Below are 18,925 nucleotides of genomic sequence, written 5' to 3'. Positions count from 1 at the left end.
CGTGACTGCAGCTGTAGCACAGTTCAACACACAGAAGAGGAATGAAATAATGAACAAGCTCACCTTCCTTTTATTTTCTGTCTCCCTTTACTATCATTCCCACCAGGGTGTCATTTTGCTAATCTCAAGGGCCATTCTCACTGCTCTGGTACCTCATCCCTGCAAGACCTCAGGTATGAGCAACAGCAAAGTGCATCTCCCTGACTCCTCGAGGGTAAATGAAGGGTGATCTATGGAAGCCCCTTCGCACAAAATTATATGCTGATAAAAACAGCTGCCCTGCCTCACCTGCTGTCATCTGTCCTGTTCCAGAAGCTGCTTGCGAATTCGGCTTTCTGACAACTCAGAAGCTGTTCAGCAGCCTCCCTGCTGATTTGCTTTCTGGCAAAGCTGAAAAGGTACCAGCAGATACTCAGAAGGACTCAATTCTGTTCCTGGCACTGCAGCTTGAAATCTCCATGACTTCATGTAGGAGTCTCTTTTTCCTTGTGTGCAAAATACAGGAGACCATTCTACCCTCTGCCTGGCTGACCTTCCTGGATTCATGTGGAATTCAGAGGCTGTGAAGAATTCAATATCACTCTTCAGCACAGAAAGTTTACAAGGTGGATAGAAGGTTGTCAATCAGCTTTTTTTACATCTTAAGCCTGGCTATCTGAGGTTTGACACAACTGTTTTCTTCAGGAAGATCAAATTAAATACAATGCCTGACATGCAGGCATTTCTTCAGGAAAATAAAATTCAGTACATTGTCTGGACATACTTTATTCTTCCAATGAAAGACTGACCTCCCCCACCAGGAACCTGGGAGCCTTTCTACATAGTCCTCATTCATACATTGGCCAGTTGACATAATCAGTACCATTGATGTGTGAGTCTACATGTCCAGACTCAGTTTAGACCTGGTAATTGTTGGGCTTTGACTAGAGGCCAAATAAAAGCCATGTCTATGAAATATCTGTGCATCTAAGAGGTGACTAACTCACCTGCATGGACATTCCTGGTGATATCCATTGAACAGTGGGATGACTCTGTCATTGGATAAGTAGTATTATTCATCTTAGAGCAGGATGATGCATCTATTTTGGTTAAAGATATTAAATGACAAGGAAAACTGTGGTAGGGAATGATAATATTAATAGTTAACTCTTACAGCATTGTCACTGTGAGCTAGGCATAATCCTCAAGGATTGTCCTACATTCTCCTAACCCAGGACAATGTCATGACAAGGTGCTCTTGATCCCTCTATCAGTCAAGGCAAATGAAGTCTCACAGCTTAAGTGTTCAGAACAAGGATGTAGACCAACTCAGCCTGACTCCAACCTGGATGCTCAGCTCTTTGTCAAGTCCTGGCCCGAGTGAGGTCCACCTGCAGCTACAATTTCCCTTAGGATTGTTGAGTTATCCAGGTAAAAGGTGTCATGTATCCATTTACTCTATGGTTTCTTTGCATAGACACCCTCAAAAAATCAGTGTGAGAGGATGAAGGGATATGAAGGACTATTTTTCAGATTGTTTAGTGTAGGCCAAGTGAATATTCAAAAGATTGTTTATACTTCTTTCTAAAATAAAATCTCACTTTTAATCCCATCCTTGCAAGACATCAGAGAGGAATAACAGTGAGTACGATATGCCCATCCAAAACGTATATTGATGTGGCTCACCTAATGCTATGTGTGGCTGTATAACTGTGTTTTAAGGAAGTAGATGAGATGGAAACATTACCATGGAATGATTTTAAGTCATTTCCAGAGTTGACACAGTTGAGGGGCACATCCATCTTTCCTCCTGCTTCTTTGTTTTTGTTCTGTGAGCAACAGACTAATGGAGGAACTTTGATAGTTGTTTTGGACCATGAAATAACCATGACCTTGGCAGCCAGATGCGAAGAGAATGGAACCTGAACTCCTAATGATTTCTTTGAGCTTTCATATCTGTGATGGACAGCCTTTTCTTTCTTTCTTTCTTTTTCTTATTAAAAGAACAAATTCTGAGTGTTTTAGTGGTTGTGATTTTGGTTTTCCCTTTATATATAACCAACACTAATCTTCATTGATGTAAGGATTACCTGGACATTTTCTTCTTGCCTCTGTTTCATAGACATTTCACTGTGGATTAGCACTTCTGTCACACAAAAATTATTCGGTTAATTTCATTTATTTTGCTTGCTTTTTAGTAACACCAAGAAAAATAAATTTTAGTTAGAAAAAGAAGGTGAGTATTGAGTAAAACAAATTTTGGTGGTTCAATTCTTTTTCCAGACCTAATTAAACTGACTAGTCAAGAATTAATTGGATTTGAATCCAACAAAGAGAAAGAAATAAATCTCTTTTACTTTGGTATTCTCCAAGATAGATACATGGTAGAAAGTTTTTCCTTTCTTAGATCACAGGTCAAATTCATTTTCCATATTATTATAATAAGTGACACAAATCACCCACATTGGACCTAGTCATATAAATCAATTATTGCCAAACAAAAAGTCCAGCTGGAAGTTGTATGGGTCTTGGATATATCACAAAATTTACAAAATCCAAGCCCATTTCTGAAGTATTTCCAACTTTTGTATGTTTCAGAACAATGCAAAATATATCCATCTATAAGTGCTTTGGGGATCTCAACTTCTGGTTTGATAGTGTAAGGAGCTCCCTAATAAAATTTGTAAAATTATTTAAAATACATACATAATTTTAAAGCCTCTGGAAATAATCATAAAGCAAACACAGAGACATATATTCCAGAAACTGTATGAACACTTGCTAAGAAAGGCAAAAATCTGTAATATCTGAACCAAGACTTCCCTTTTCCTCTTCCATCCCAACTAAATTAGGCAGAGACCACACTCCAGACAGCTGCAGCCAAGAATACAGGGCTCCCTCTTCCCTGGGATTTCAGCTAGAGGGACTTCATCCTGGCAGGAACAGAATTTCAGAATGTATTATCCTGCCCCAGCTGCCAGTTGCTGAGGGTAACTCCAATTGAGTATCATCAAGAGAGCTGGCTCCCTTCCTCCACTCAAACCCCACTTACTGAATTGAAACTTCAACTTGAGTGTGGCACACTGAGAATTAAATGTAGATGGATAAGCAATCCATCAAAAGATTGATATTGTCAGGCTGGATATAGAAACATAATCCAACTATAGGTCATCTATGAGATTACACACTTCTGTTTCAAAGACATAATAAGATTAAATATAAAAGGAAAGAGAAAGATATATCATGCAAACAATAATCTCAAGAAAGCTGGAGTGGTTGCACTAAGGTCAGATCAACTGTTTTAAAACAAAAATGTTACTAAAGATAAAGAGGGATATTTGAAAATGGCAAAAGGTTCAATCCATGAGAGAGATATAGCAGCTATAAACACATATGCACTTAGTAACAGAGCAAAAAAAAAAAAATACATGAAGCAAAAAGCTGACAGACATAAAGAGATTTGGAGATTTTAATACCCCACTTTCAATGATGTATAACACTAAATGGAAGATTAACAAGGAAATAGGGAAAAAATCACAAACTAAATCTAACAGATGTCTTCTAAATATTTCATTGAACAACAGAATGTACATTCTTCTCAAGTGCACATGGAGCATTCTCTAAGACCAGTCATGTGCTCAATCCATGAAACAAAGACTCAGTACTTTAAAAGCATATCAATAATGAAAGTATGTTCTCTTACCACAGTGATGTGAAATTAGATGTCCATATCAGGGAAAATTTTGGAAGTTAGCAAATAAGTAGAAATTAAACAACACGTTCTTAAGTAAATAATGGGTCAAAGAAGAAATTAAAAAGAGAAATCAGAGCATATTTTGAGATGAATTAAATTGAATATCTACCAAAGATTATAGGAAACAGCTATAAATTTTTAATTGTGAATGCCTATATTAACAGGGAAAAAATAATGCAAATTCTTAACTTCATCTTCCATATTATAGCACTAAACAAATACTAAACTAAACCTAAAATAAACAAAAACCAATAAAGATTAGAATGAAATTAATGATGTATTTCATTAACATTACATAACACCATTCAAATCAAAACCACAAAGAGAAACCACCTTATACACCAAGTCTAAGAAAGCGGGGGCGGGGGAACCTCAACATTCTCATGTATTGTTAGTGGGTGTGTAAAATGGTATAGCCACTTTGGAGAACACTCTAAAAGTTTCTCAAATGGTTAAACCTAATGTTTCCATACTACCCAGTGATTCTATTCTAGTTACATAACCAAGAAAAATTCAAACATATATTCGTACAAAAAAAACTGTACAAAAATGTTAACGTTAGCATTATTCATAATAGCCAAAGGTGAAAACAACCCAAACGTTCATCATCATCATCAACAACAACAAAAGATAAACAAAAGTGGTATATCTATATAATGGAATATATAGATATATTCTATATAAAAATGTTGTAGATGGACATAATATCTTTATTTTATTTATTATTTATTTATGTGGTGCTGAGGATAGAACCCAGTGCCTCACACATGCTAGGCAAGCACTCCACCACTGAGCTACAGCCCCAGCCCGATAGAATATTATTTAAATATTTAAAAAGGACATAGTACTTACATTTGTTATAACATAAATCAGCCTTGAAAACATTAAGTAAAAGAAGCTGGTTGCAAAAGACCACAAATTACATAATTTCATTTATATGAAAGTATATAATCGGAATTTTTTTTAAAAAAAATTGTAATTGTATATAAACAGAATGCCTTTATTCATTTATTTATTTTTAAGTAGTGCTGAGGATCAAACCCAGTGCCTCACATATGTTAGGCAAGTGCTCTGCCCCTGAGCTACAACCCCATAGAATGGGGATGTTTATGGACAGAAAGTAGATTAATGGTTGTAGGGTTAAGAAGTAATGAGAGAGATGGGGGGATTGGAAAATGATGTCTAAAAACAATGAGAACTAAAGAAATTATGTTATGCACATGTATGAATATGGTATAATGAATTCCAATATTTTACTAACTATAATGCACAATAAAAATAAATAATAAAAAGGAAAAAAATGAAGAAAATTAGTTTCCTTTTGAGAAACTGGATGTTCTAAAATTGACACTAATGATGATTGTGCATATGTTAGGAACCATTGGGACTGGTCATTCTACATGAGCAAATTGTTTATCTAAATTATATCGCAATAAAGCTTTTAAAAACATTTTAAAATTATATTCAAAAAGGTCTTAAAAAGTTATTTGAATTAATTCTCTAATTTTTTGTTTTTCTTAGAGATTTTTAATAATACAATCATCAATTATCACTAATCTATGTGTAATATTTTGGCATGGGGAAATGTTTATTTTAAAAAGATTGTTCCTTCCAAAAATCACAATTTGGTTGAATTCCAAAGCTGTATTCACCTTTCAGCTCTTATATCTCCTCCATCTGATTTGGGAATAAGAACCTTAGCACTAAACGAGCACAATGTTCAAATGTGCTGAGTCCCTCAGCAGGTCCCTAGCATTGTGAGTAACCACAGTCACAACGAATAATAATTAACCATCGTCATCATACCCATGTGATCACTTCCAGCACTACCCCAGGTTCCCAACGGACAGTTCATCTATGCCCCTCTTTGGTTGGTTTCTGGCACTTCAATCTGAATTTATCTTTTCTTATTCCATGCTGTCTGTCTGTCTGTATGTATGTATGTATGTGTTCGTATGCATGATATGCCTGGATTTGTATTTATGTGTGTTTGTGTGTGAATAGAAAACTTTCCAAATTCTTTATGGAAGTAGTAACATTATACTAAATAATCTTTTTGAACGATACTACTTACTAACAACTTCAGGGAGACATTCAGTTGCATTTTCTCCCCATTTAACTGTCAAATGCAAGGTCTGTGAATGTCCAGCTTTCTGCTTATTTATTCCAAAATCACTGTATTTGACAAATTTTGCATGAGTTGTAGTTCCCTGATAGGAGAATGTGTGTTTTTTCCTATCAGATATGAAACTTATAAAAGTTCAGATTATACATTTTGGAGGAATATGCAACCAATGAGACTGTGCATGTCTACGGAAGACTCAGACTTTCTCAGAACCAAGGCTAAAGGTTGCAACTGTTTTATTCTATCTCACATGATAACATGCCCTTCTTCCCTCCACATCCCCCTGATTCTTGAAAACAAACAAAAGAAACTTTAGTTCAAAGTTTCTGTTAGATGAGTTTGGTTCAACAAGAGTCTGCTGAACTTGAAAGTATATCCTAACTCAGGCATCTGAATAATTATTTTCTACTTTTGTAACCCAAATGAGTGTTGACTAATTTCACATTGAGTCAGTCATTCAAAAAAAGCTCATTAAAATGCTTATATAAAATATGTAGGGTTTTGATTGCTTTTGAACAGTAGGAAAATTTTAAATTATTCATCTAAATATTCAAAAGAGAAGGTAATATGAAAATGTTTAAAGAAAGTCAACCAACCATAATGTGCCAAACTAAATATCTCTATTTTATAAATATTATCTTTTACAAAGAAGTGAAGGGAAAAGCTCTCCACTGCTAGGGCAGTGAAAATTGTCTTACTCAAGAGTGATAATGGTTAGTTTAATTAAAGAGCAATTGCAAAGAAATATCTTATATATAAGGAGTAACATTTAGTTCTTTAAAATTTTTCCCAAATGTTAGTATTTTTATCCTATAATAAGACAGAAATATGACATCATCACACTTTGTTTAGATTCTTTACAGGGATACAGAACTAGACATTATGTTCCTTCATTTGACCTGACTAGTAGGAGTGCTAAATTGTAGACCATTCAGGCATTCTCTTCTTATGATGTGGCTTTACATTTGCTGCTTTTTTTTGAATATCAATTAAGTCTTCTACTGTGAATTTATAAGATTGAGAATTAATAAAAAAATTTTTAAAGATTGAGAATTAACATATTGCACAATATCTCCAGATTGTTTGATTCCAAGTAGTTAATCTTGGAGCTAGAAGAAAACAATGTAAAATTTTTCTAAATCTGATCTCAGCCATTTCTAGATTCCAGGAAAATTGCAGAATTTATCTTAGGGGAGGAATTGCCCTTTCATTTATGAAAAACACTTTAATGCGCCTTTAGTTACAAAAAAGAAGGGCGAAGCTAATCTTGGGTAAAAGTTGGCAGTAAATTACATAATAACATAAAAGACAGCAAAGTTTTCCCAGTGGGGTGGTGGTGACGGGGTATTGGGAAAGGAGGTCCCCTGTTGTCCTCACTTCAGATCCACGGTGACCCATAGCCCCGATTCAGCAGGAATCATTTTAGTAAAATCTTCTAAGGGAATTGGTTACACAGAAGAATATCACATTGTGGTTCATTGAAGAGTGAAGATAGAACTGTGGTCACATTGGGGGAGGGAGGAGGTCATGGAGGCCTAGAATCTGAAAGGATGCATTGAGGTAGCAGAGAATTTAATTTGGAACAGGAGTTTGGAATAACAGGTACTAAACAAACCTCAGGAGAATCCTTTACAAAACTTCCTGCAGTCAAATGAGACTGTGCTAAAATTTTCTTTTCTTTTTGTTTAATGCTACTGAGGATCAAACCCAGGACCTCTTTCATGCTAGGAAAGCTCTTTAACACTGAGCCACATAGCCAGCTCAGATTTATTTCTTATTTTTTGGGGGGGAGTGTTAAGGGGGGTGATAATAATAATAAATAATAGCAAAACAACAAATTACAGCAATAATTGCGGCAGATCTTCATGTTTAAATAGAATAACCATAAAATCCAACAATTCCACTTCTGGGCTTATATTCCAAAGAACTGAAAACAGGGACTCAGACACATATTTGTACACCCATCTTCATAGCACCACATTCATTATAGACAAAATGTGGAAGCAACCAAAGTATCTATCAACAGATGAATGAATGAATAAAATTATATATATCTCTGTTTCTATAACAATACCCAAGATTAGGCAATTTATGGGGGAAAAAAAGAGGTTTGTGTGGGCCCAAACTTCTGGAGAACACCATCAGCATCTCCTTGACTTTAGGCAAGATCCTCTTCCTGCTTGACTCAGGGACAAAAGAGGAAAGGAAGTGGGCATGCGCAGAAGGGGCAAACTACGAGAGGCAGATTTTCTGTATAACAATCTGCTCTTTTCATTAATTCATCTAGTCCTGGAAAGTGAGAACTCACTCACATGTGAAAGGCATTCATCCATTCACGTGGGCTGCAACATCATGACCCAAACACCTTCCTCCAACTCCCACTTCCCAACATTGAAAAATTGAGGTTGCAATTTATGAAATTTTAGGGGATATATCCAATCTACGGTAACATTTAAGGGGATTTTATTTAACCTTAAAAAGGTGGAAATTCTGACTCGTGCTACAACATGGTGAACCCTGAGGACATTAAGATGAGTGAAATAAACCAGGCACAAAAGACAAATGTTGCATGATCCCACTTAAGTGAGGTACTGAGAGTCCTTGAATTCATTGGGACAGAAAATGGAATGGTGATAGAGGGTGGGGGTTGGGGAAGGGGGCGTTATTGTTTAATGGATGCAGAATTTTTAGCTTTGCAGATGGCAGTAATGGCTTCACAGCCCTGTGAAGGTAAGGAATGGCTCTGCACACTTCAAGATGGTAAGACAGTAAAGTGTATGTCATGTGTATTTTGCCATAAAATTTTGTAAAAAGTACTATGGTGATTAACATTTAGTAAGTACTTGAAACTTTTCAGGTACTTTTCTAAATTTTTTTCAAAAATATTATCTCATTGAATTCTCTCTGTGATGCCATAAAGAACTCCATATTATGTCCATATCATAGATGTATAAACTGTGCACAAGTAGTGTCAGGAGGCAATTTGCTATAGGCTTCTGATGGTTCTGTACATATTGTTGGCTAGGGCACTGGTCATCTTTTTTTCTTTTCTTTTCTTTTTTTTTTTTCCCAGATTATCTTTTCAAGAATATTTGCAAAACAAATTTACTGGAAAATTAAGATAATGCTTCCCTCGGGTGCAAAAGTCAGCTATGCTTATTGTTTTATATAATAAATAGGGCAAAGACCACGTAGGTTATTGTCTACCTATAGAATTATTGTCTATAAAACATTTTGGGTCATTACACTCAAGGTTCCCCTTCAACTGCAAACGCAGGCATCACCTGCCATCTTGACATCACCCTGTAGGAACTGGTACAAATGCTGACACTTTGGCTACCACGGTTGCCAGGAGTAACAAAGTTCTTTGAGTCAAGATCTTCATGTCTTCTGCCAGTTCTATGAAATTGTGGCAGCTAACTTAGCTTTCAAATACGGTGAAAGATCAGACTTTTCATAGTTCTCACAAAAGGATTAGCAACACACCCAGTTAAAGAACAGTCACTCAACTAAAGAGTAGAGCAGTCATAAACTAGACCAGCCCAGGTAGTTATAATCCAATGCTCCTGTGTTCCTCATCCACCTTGCCACACTCAAAGAAATGGTAGCTCCAGGCTGCCAGAAAATAGAGAGATAACATATATGTTTATATTACATAAAAGATTTAAGAATATCTTTTAATAAGTCAGTTCACCTGTGTTTGATACAGGATGTATTTTACTCAGCCTTTCATTGCTGTGACAAAAGTACCCAACAAGAATAAAACAAAAAATTTATTTGAGTTCATGGTATCAGAATTTAGTCAATGGTGAGCTGAGTCCATTGCTCTAAGACCAAGATGAGGCAGGACATCATGGCAGAAGGCCCCAGTGAGGAAAGCTGCTCAGTTCATGGCAGGGTCAGGAAGCAGAGGGAGGGCACAGAGACGATGAACCCTTTCAGAGCACACTCCCACTGACCTACCTCCTCCAACAATGCCCCTCCTGCCTGATGTTACCACCCAGTGCATCCAAACTAAGTGGACTGAATAGGTTATAGTGAATCAATCATTTCCATCCGATCATTTCATCTCTGAGTATTCCTACAGAAGCACAGAGCTTTAGGGGGACATAGCCTACCAAAACTGTTAACAGGCTGCCTCCATTATAATTATAGTCAAATACAGAGTGAGTAAAAATATATCTAAAAATAATTAGCAAAATTAATTTCAGATAGAAATGCCCTCTATCCATTCTGTCCTAACCTTTGCAAACCTACAAATTTTTGCTTCCATAATTCTGCAAAGATACATCTTAAAATACTGTATCTTGCATGAAACTCTTCCCTCAATCAAACCTGATTTTTCTCTGAGTTGGAGAGTGTTTTGGATTTCTCTCTTGAGTCAATACTTCAGAGTATATAAACCTATAAGCACTAGAGCCAGACAGCCTTGATTCTGGTCTTGGCTCCACCACTTCTTAACAATGTGACCTTGAACAAAGGTCACATAAACTTTTTGAGCCTGTTTTCTGTAAGATGGAGATCATAATTTTGACAGTAGGTCATAGGTACAGTCATGACAAAGCAATTGCCTCTGTGTGTCTCTATAAGCCAATAGTTTAAAATATAAAATACCTTCTCTCTGAGAACACTAACTTTCTTTGGCTTTGAAGGTCATGACAAGAAATGCCCTGCATTGTGAGACTAAGTGAGTTCATCCATGTAAAGCACTCTGAACACTCCCTACCATGTCCTTAAGTTTTCAGTGAAGGTCTGCTATCATAATCCATCTCTTATGGCCCTTTAAAATTATACCTGGCTTTTTGACTATGTGTGTTTGTTGCTCTCAGCCTGCTGTTGGGTATAGTTGCAGTATTACCTATTCTGCCAAATACTAATGGCTGTGACCCTCTTCCTGGTTGTTTTAGAAATGGAAAAGGGAAATCACAGTTCCTACTCAATTATCCTCAAGGTTGTTCTCATAATCTAGTTCTGATTAAAAATCATCCTCTCAATCAGCCTGAGCCTGACAGTTCCTCAGTGCATCTACCAACACCATTGCCACCACTGGGGGCCAGGTGGACTGGGGAAGTTTCCACCCCTAGTGTTGGTGAAATGGGAAAAACTCAACCACAGAGACCCCTCCTGTTCCCCTATGTCAACACACCTTATGTGTGATATTTGAGCAGAGAAGAAACCCTCAAGTTTGTTTGCACCCTCTAAGTTCTTCACACTTCAGGGCATAACAACTCTTTCCTTGCACATACACTAAACTAAAGCAAGATGAGTTCTGTTCTCACAGCCATGAGGTTCCCCGACTGCCCTTCTCTCATTCTGTTGCTAGGTCTGTTCCCTTTGACAGACTCCTTATTTCTTTAAGATAAATTATTTCCAAAAGGCCATCTTGTCTCTTAATGCATAGTGGCAGGTACATATGTTTAGACACAAATGATAGATCAAGTTTTTTTCAAAGGAGACACTGTATTCTCTGAAAACCAGTGGGTACAAATGGATACATATGGAAACATTTGGAATGGTCCAAATTAAAAAGACTGGCCATGCCAAATGCAAGAGAGAAGGTAGAACAGCTAAATCTTCCATCAGTGCTGGTGAGAGTACACTGTGGTTTATTCATTTCAGAAATCACTTTAGCTATTTTTTAAAAAGTTAAACATAACATGGTCAGATCATCCAGTCATTCCACAAGCTGGTATTTACTGAAGATAAATGAAAGCATATGCCCATGTAAGTAAATACTTGTATGTCAAGGTTCATGGCATTTTTGTAATAGAAATATTGGACTAGAAATACTGGAAATACTCCCAAATTATCAACAAGAGATGAATGAATAACCAATGGTCACACACACACACACACACACACACACACACAAATACAAACACAGTATGTATGTATGTGTGTGTGTGTGTGTGTGGGTGGGTGTGTGTGTATTTCACTAAGGAATATTAGTGAAAAAAGGGGAACTGTTCATATACAAAACAATGTAGATGGGCTGCAAAATTATTTTGCAGGGTGAAAAAAGAACAGAAAAACATAGTACAATTTTTTCAACATGGTGAAATAGAAAATGTCTCTTTCTAGGCCACTCCATAGTGTAAAACCAAGAAAGCAGATGGGCAGCTTCTCAGTGAGCATTTTTGAAGTCATTTATTTTTCATGGAGCAGTATTTTGAGGACTAGGATGTTTGATTAGTATATTTTAATTTTATTTTGGATTTTTTATTATTATATTTATTTTTAATTTTTAATATCTTACTTAATATGTACTTTTTTACTCTCACTTACCTGTTTCCATTGATTATCTTTCTCTCTTCTCTTCTGCTAACAGCCAATCTCTATTATTTTATTTTACTCTTCCTTTAATTTCTTGCTTCTATCTTCTCTCTCCTCCCTTATAATCATCACATCCAACATCACTTCTGTTCTCTTCCTGTCCACTATTTGAAATTGTAAACTCTTTTGCAAACTTACAACTGTAGGTAATAACTGATTATAGTATTTCTGATTATTTTGACAATTAACATTGTAGATGTCATAGAAGAAAATATTTAGTTTAATGAGGTATATTGTTTGCATTGGTTGTTGTTATTATTTGTCTCCTCCTAGACAATGAGGTATTAGAAACCTTCAGGGACACGATAAGTCCACAGGGGGGAAACTCTACTGCCTCAGATCCATGTTAGATGGATAGACAGACAAACAACATGAAAAAGCAAGGGAAAAATTTGCCCCACACAAACCAAAATACTTCAGTAACAGAATCCACTAACACCACAGTGGAATAAATGTCAGAGAAGAGATTTAGAACATACATAGTTAAACTGATTTGTGATGTAAAGAACAATATAAGAAATAAAATCAGAGATAAAATTCAATAAATAAAAGATCACTTCAATAAAGAGGTGAAGATTCAAAAAAATTAGAATTCCTTAAAATGAAGGAATTAATAAACTAAATTAAAAACTCAATGGAAAGTATCACCAGCAGACTAGACTACTTAGAAGCAGAGAATCAGACAATGAAGAAAAAATATATAATTTTTAAAATAAAGTTGACCATGGAGGAAAGATGTGAAGAGAACATGAACAGAACTTGCAAGAAATATAGGGATAACATGAAAAGACAAGGATAGATGAAGGTTTGGAGATAGAGACAAAAGGAATGTAGAAACTTTTCAATGAAACAATATAAAAAATTTTTCCAAACCTTAATAATGAAATGGAAAATCAAATACAAGAGGCTTACAAGTCTCCAAATATACAAAATTACAACAGACCCACACCAAGTCACATTATTATGAAAATGTCTATAATAGAGGATGAAGATAGAATTTTAAAGGCTGCCAGAGAAAATGATAGGTCACATTTAGAGGGAAACCAATCTGGATATCAACTGATTTCTTAACCCAGACCCTCAAAGCTAGGAGGTCCTGGAATAGTATATTCCAAGCTCTGATAGAAAATGGATGGCAGCTAAGAATACTGTACCCAGAAAATTTAGCTTCAGATTGATGATGAAATAAAAACCTTCCATGTTAAACAAAAGTTAAAAGAATTCAAAAGTATAAGCCAGGTGCAATGGTGTATGCCGATAACCCTAATGACTCAGGAGGCTGAGGCAGGAGGATCATGAGTTCAAAGCCAATCTCAGCATCTTAGTGAGGCCCTAAGCAACTCAGTGAGACCCTTTCATTAAATAGATACAAAACAAGGCTAGGGATGTGGGTCAGTGATTGAGTGTCCCTGGGTTCAATCCCGGGTTCAATCCCTGGTTCAAAAAGAAAAAAAGAATTTATGATTAGAAAGCCTGCAAAAAAATACAACTAGAAAGCCTGAACTACAAAACATACTCAGCAAAATATTTCATGAAAGAGAAATAAAAACTAAAAGTTCAGACAATCAAAGGGAAGATCCATACTAGAAGAATAGTCAATCAAAGAAGAAACTAATTCAACCAGAAATAAATCAAAATGGTAAGGAATAAAAATCATATCTCAATAACAACATTGAATGTTAATAGCTTAAACTCATCAATCAAAAGACATAGACTGGCGTATTGGATTAAAAAACAAGATCCAACTATATGCTGTCTCCAAGAGACTCTCCTGAGAGGCAAAGGTATCCACAGACTGAAGGTAAAACGATGGGAAAAAAACATCATTCTCATGGATTGCATAAATAGGCAGGGTTTTCTATCCTTATATCAGATAAAGTGAATTTCAAGTCAAAGTTAATCAGAAGGAACCAAGAACATCATTTTATACTGCTTAAGGGAATTATACATCAACAAGACATAACAATCATAATATTTATGCCCCAAACAGTGGAGAATCTACATACATCAAACAAACCCTTTTCAATTTCAAGAATCATATAGATCACAACACAATAATACTGGGTGACTTTAACATACCTCTCTCACCACTGGATATATTCTCCAAACAAAAATAAAGACCCTACAGAACTAAAAAGCACAAACACAATTAATAATTTAGACTTAACAGTCACATATACAATATTTTATCCATCAATGACTAAATACACTTTCTTCTCAGAAGCACATGAATTCTTTTCTAAAACAGTCTATATCTTATTCCACAAAGCAACTCTTATCAAATACAAAAAAATAGAGATAATACCTTGCATTCTATCATATCATAATGGAATTAAATTAGAAATCAATGATAAAAAATAGAAAGTGCTCTAACACCTGGAAACTAAGTAATATGCTATTGAATGACCAATAGTAGAAGATGAAATTGAAAAATACTTCAAGGTAAATAAGAATAGCAACAAACATCAAAATCTCTGGGACACAATGAAGACAATGCTAAGAGAAAAGTTTATTGCATTGAGCTCATTTATTAAAATAATAGAAAGTCATGAAATAAATAGCCTAACATTACATATCAAAGCCCTAGAAAAAGAACAAATCAACACCAAAAGCAATAGACAGGAAATAATTAAAATCAGAGCTGAAATCAATAAAATTTAAATCAAAAAAAATTCCAAAATTCAACAAAACAAAAAGCTGGATCTTTGAAAAAAAATCAATAAAATTGATAAAATCTTAGCCAGGCTAATGAAGAGAAAGAGAAAACTCAAATTACTAAAATCCATGATTAAAAAAAGAAAATATCACAATTGAAACTACTGGAATACAGATGATAATCAGAAACTATTTTGAAAATTTATAAATATTCCAATAAAATAGAAATATCAAAGACATTGATAAATTTCTAGAGACATATGACTTACTAAACTGAATGAGGAGATCATACATGATTTAAACAGATCAATTTCAAGCAATAAAATTGAAGATGCCAATAAAAGCCTATCAACTCAGAAAAGGTCAGGACAAGACAAATTCTCTTCTGGTTTTTGCCAGATGTTCCAGGAAGAACTAACAACAATCCTCCTCAAATTATTCCATTAAATAGAAAAAGAGGGAATCCTTCCAAACTTATTAAATGAATGCTATTGAAGGATTAATAGTAGAAGAAGAAATCTGGGATAAAATTAAAAAACACTTAGAGGTAAATAAGAATAGTGACAAACTTCTAAAAATCTCTGGGACACAATGAATACAATGCTGATACCAAAACCACACAAAGACACATCAAGGAAAGAAAAACTTCAGGCCAATATCTCTTATGAACATAGATGCAAGAATTCTCAACAAAATATGTCAAATCAAATTCAAAAACATATTCTAAAAGTTAGATCACCATGATCAAGTGGGGTTCATCCTAGGGATGCAAATTTGATTTAACATAAAAAAATCAATAAATGCAATTCATCACATCGATAGACTTAAAGACAACAATCACATGATTATCTCAGTAGCTTCAGAAAAAGCATTTGATGCAATACAGCATCCATTCATGGTGAAATACAACATCCATTCATTCACTAGAAAAACTAGGGATAGTAGGAACATACTTCAAAATGGTAAAAACTATATATGCTAAATCCAAGGCCAACATCATTCCAAATGGAGAAAAATTGGAACCATTCACTCTAAAAACTGGAACAAGATAGGGATATCCTCTTTCACCATTTCTATTCAACATTGTCCTTTGAAACTTTAGCCACAGCAATTAGAGTGAAGAAAGAAATCAATGAGATAAGAATAGGAAAAGAAGATCTCCAACTATCCTATTTGCTGACAACAAAATTCTATATTTAGTAGACCCAAAAACTCCACCAGAAAACTTCTAGAACTCATAAATGAATTCCAGCAAAGTAGCAGGATATAAAGATAACATCTATTAATCAATTGTGTTCCTATAGACTAATTATAAATCAACTGATAGATAAATTATGAAAACTTTTCCATTTATATAGCCTCAAAAAATAAAATACTTGGGAATCAACCTAACAAAATAGATAAAATACCTCTACAATGAAAACTATAGAATATTATAGAAAGAAATTTTAAGAAGACCTTAGAAAAAAGATCTCCCATGTTCTTGTATAGGCAGAATTAATATTGTCAAAATGACCACACTACCAAAAGTGCTATACAGATTTAATGTAATTTCTATTAAAATTCCAATGATGTTTTCATAGAAATAGAAAAAGCAGGCATGCAATTCATTTGGAAAAATAAGAGGCCCAGAAAAGCCAAAGCAATCCTTAGTGAGAAAAGGGAAGCAGGAGGCATCACAATACCAGGCTTTAAATACAGAACTATTGTAACAAAAATTGCACAGTATTGGCATCAAAACAGACATGAAGACCAGTTCTAAAGAATAGAAGACACAGAGACAAACCCAAAAAAATACAATTAGCTCATACTAGGCAAAGGTGCCATAAACACACATTGAGAAAAGATAGGCTCATCAACAAATGGTGCTGGGAAAACTGGAAATCCATATGTAATAAAATAAAATTATACCCCTATCTTTCACCCTCCACAAAACTAAACTCAAAGTGGATTAAGGACCTAGACATTAGACCAGAGACCCTGCACCTACTGGAAGTAAATGTAGGCCCATATCTCCAGCATGTTGGCTTAGGAATCAACTTGCTCAAAAAGACTCCTAAAATGCATGAAGTAAAATCAAGAATCAATAAATGTGATTACATCAAATAAAAAAATCTTCATAGCACAGGAAACAAGAACTTGAAGAGAGTGTCCACTGAAAGGGAGAAAATCTTTGCCACATGCACCTCAGACAGAGCATTGACCTCCAGGATATACTCTTCAGGATATATAAAAAACTCAAAAAAACTTCATACCAAAAATAACAAATAACCCAATTAGTAAATGGGCAAAAGAATTGAACACACACTTCACAGAAGAAGAAATATGAATGATCAACAAATGTATGAAAAAAAATTTCAACATCTCTAGCAATTAGAGAAATGTAAATGAAAACTACACTGAGATTCCATCTCAATCCAGTCAGAATGGCAATTATCAAGAAAACAAGTAACAATAAATGTTAGCAAGGATGTGGGGGGAAACGAACACTCATACATCACTGGTGGGATTGCAAATTGGCACAAACACTATGGAAAGCAGAATGGAGATTCCTCAAGGAACGAGGATTGGAACCTCCATTTGACCCAGGTATCCCACTTTTCAGTTTATACACAAAAGACTTAAAATCAGCATGTTATGGTGACACAGCCACATCACTTTATAGCAGCTCAATTCACAAAATCAAAGCTGTGGAACAAACGTAGGTCCCCCTTCAAAATAAGAATGAAAATATAAAATGTGGTATATACACACAATAGAATATTACTGAGGCATAGAGAAGAATGAAATTATGGCATTTGCCAGTAAATGGAAGAAACTAGAGATATCATGCCAGGTGAAATGAGCCAATACTCAAAAACCAAAGGCCCAATGTTTTCTCTGATATGTGGATGCTAATACACAATAATAGTTGAGGGAGGGGAGAATAGAAATTCGTTGGATTAGACAAAGGACAATGAAGGGAAGGGAGAGGGATTGTGAGTAGGAAAGTTAGTAGAATGAATTGGACATAATGTTCATACATGAGTACATCACCAGTGTAACTCCACATCATGTTTAGCCACAAGAATAGAGTCCTAATTAGAATAAGTTGTACTCTGAGTAGGTATAATATGTCAAAATACACTCTACTGTCATGTATACCTAAAAAGAACAAATAAAAAATTTTTAAAATAGTACACACAATATGATTCATTTGCATAAAATCATAAACATAATTTATAATGACAGAAAGTAGGTCATTATTTTCCTGGAGATTGCAGAGTGCGATCTAGGATGCGCAAGAAGGAAGGTTGGCTAAGTACTAGCCAATTTTGTCAATTGACAGATATGTTAATCATCTTGATGTTTTTGATGGCTTTTGGATAATTATGGATGCCAAAATATATCCCATTGTTCTCTTAAATATCAGTGGTTTATTATATGTTCATCACACTTCAACAAAGGTGCTTTACAAAATGGAAACAGAGAGAGAACATGCCACCTAACCCTTTCCCCCCAAATTAACTGAGCACTGCCCCTTCCTACCAAATCAAAATATCGTGTGTATCCATGTTAAAATACCAATAACATTCTTCACAGAACTAGAAAAACAATCCTAAAATTCATAAGGAATCACAACTGACCCCTAATAGCTAAAGCAATTCTGATCAAAAAGAACAATGTTGGAGGCACCACAACACCTGATTTCAAAATATTCTACAGAGCCATTGTAACACAAATAGCACGGCACAGGCATAAACACAGACATGAAGTCCAAAGGAATGAACAGGGAACCCAGAGATAGACCCACGTATCTACAGCCAACCAATTCTTGAAAAACCTACCAAAACCAAAAGTTGGCAAAAAGACAAAATTTACCCCTTCACACATTAGATAGATCACTAATCTCAAGGGTATATAAAGAACTCAAAAAGCTAAACATCAAAAAGACAGATAACCTAATCAATAAATGGGCCTAAGGACCTGAACAGACACTTCTCAGAAGAGGGTATACAATCAATTAACAAATACATGAAAAAATGTTCATCATCAATAGCAATTAGAGAAATGCAAATCAAAACCACTCTAAGATTTCA

At 35.1% G+C, this 18,925-nt stretch overlaps 1 pseudogene; it reads left to right on the top strand.

Annotated features, from left to right (window-relative positions):
• The first annotated feature begins 218 nt into the window (after window positions 1-218).
• LOC143642175 (BCL2/adenovirus E1B 19 kDa protein-interacting protein 3-like) overlaps window positions 219-18,925 on the top strand; it is a 115,499-nt pseudogene continuing 96,792 nt past the window's right edge.

Source organism: Callospermophilus lateralis, chromosome 10 (assembly GCF_048772815.1).
Source record: "Callospermophilus lateralis isolate mCalLat2 chromosome 10, mCalLat2.hap1, whole genome shotgun sequence".
Classification (NCBI taxonomy): Eukaryota; Metazoa; Chordata; class Mammalia; order Rodentia; family Sciuridae; genus Callospermophilus; species Callospermophilus lateralis.
This window is presented reverse-complemented; position numbering and strand designations above follow the sequence as displayed.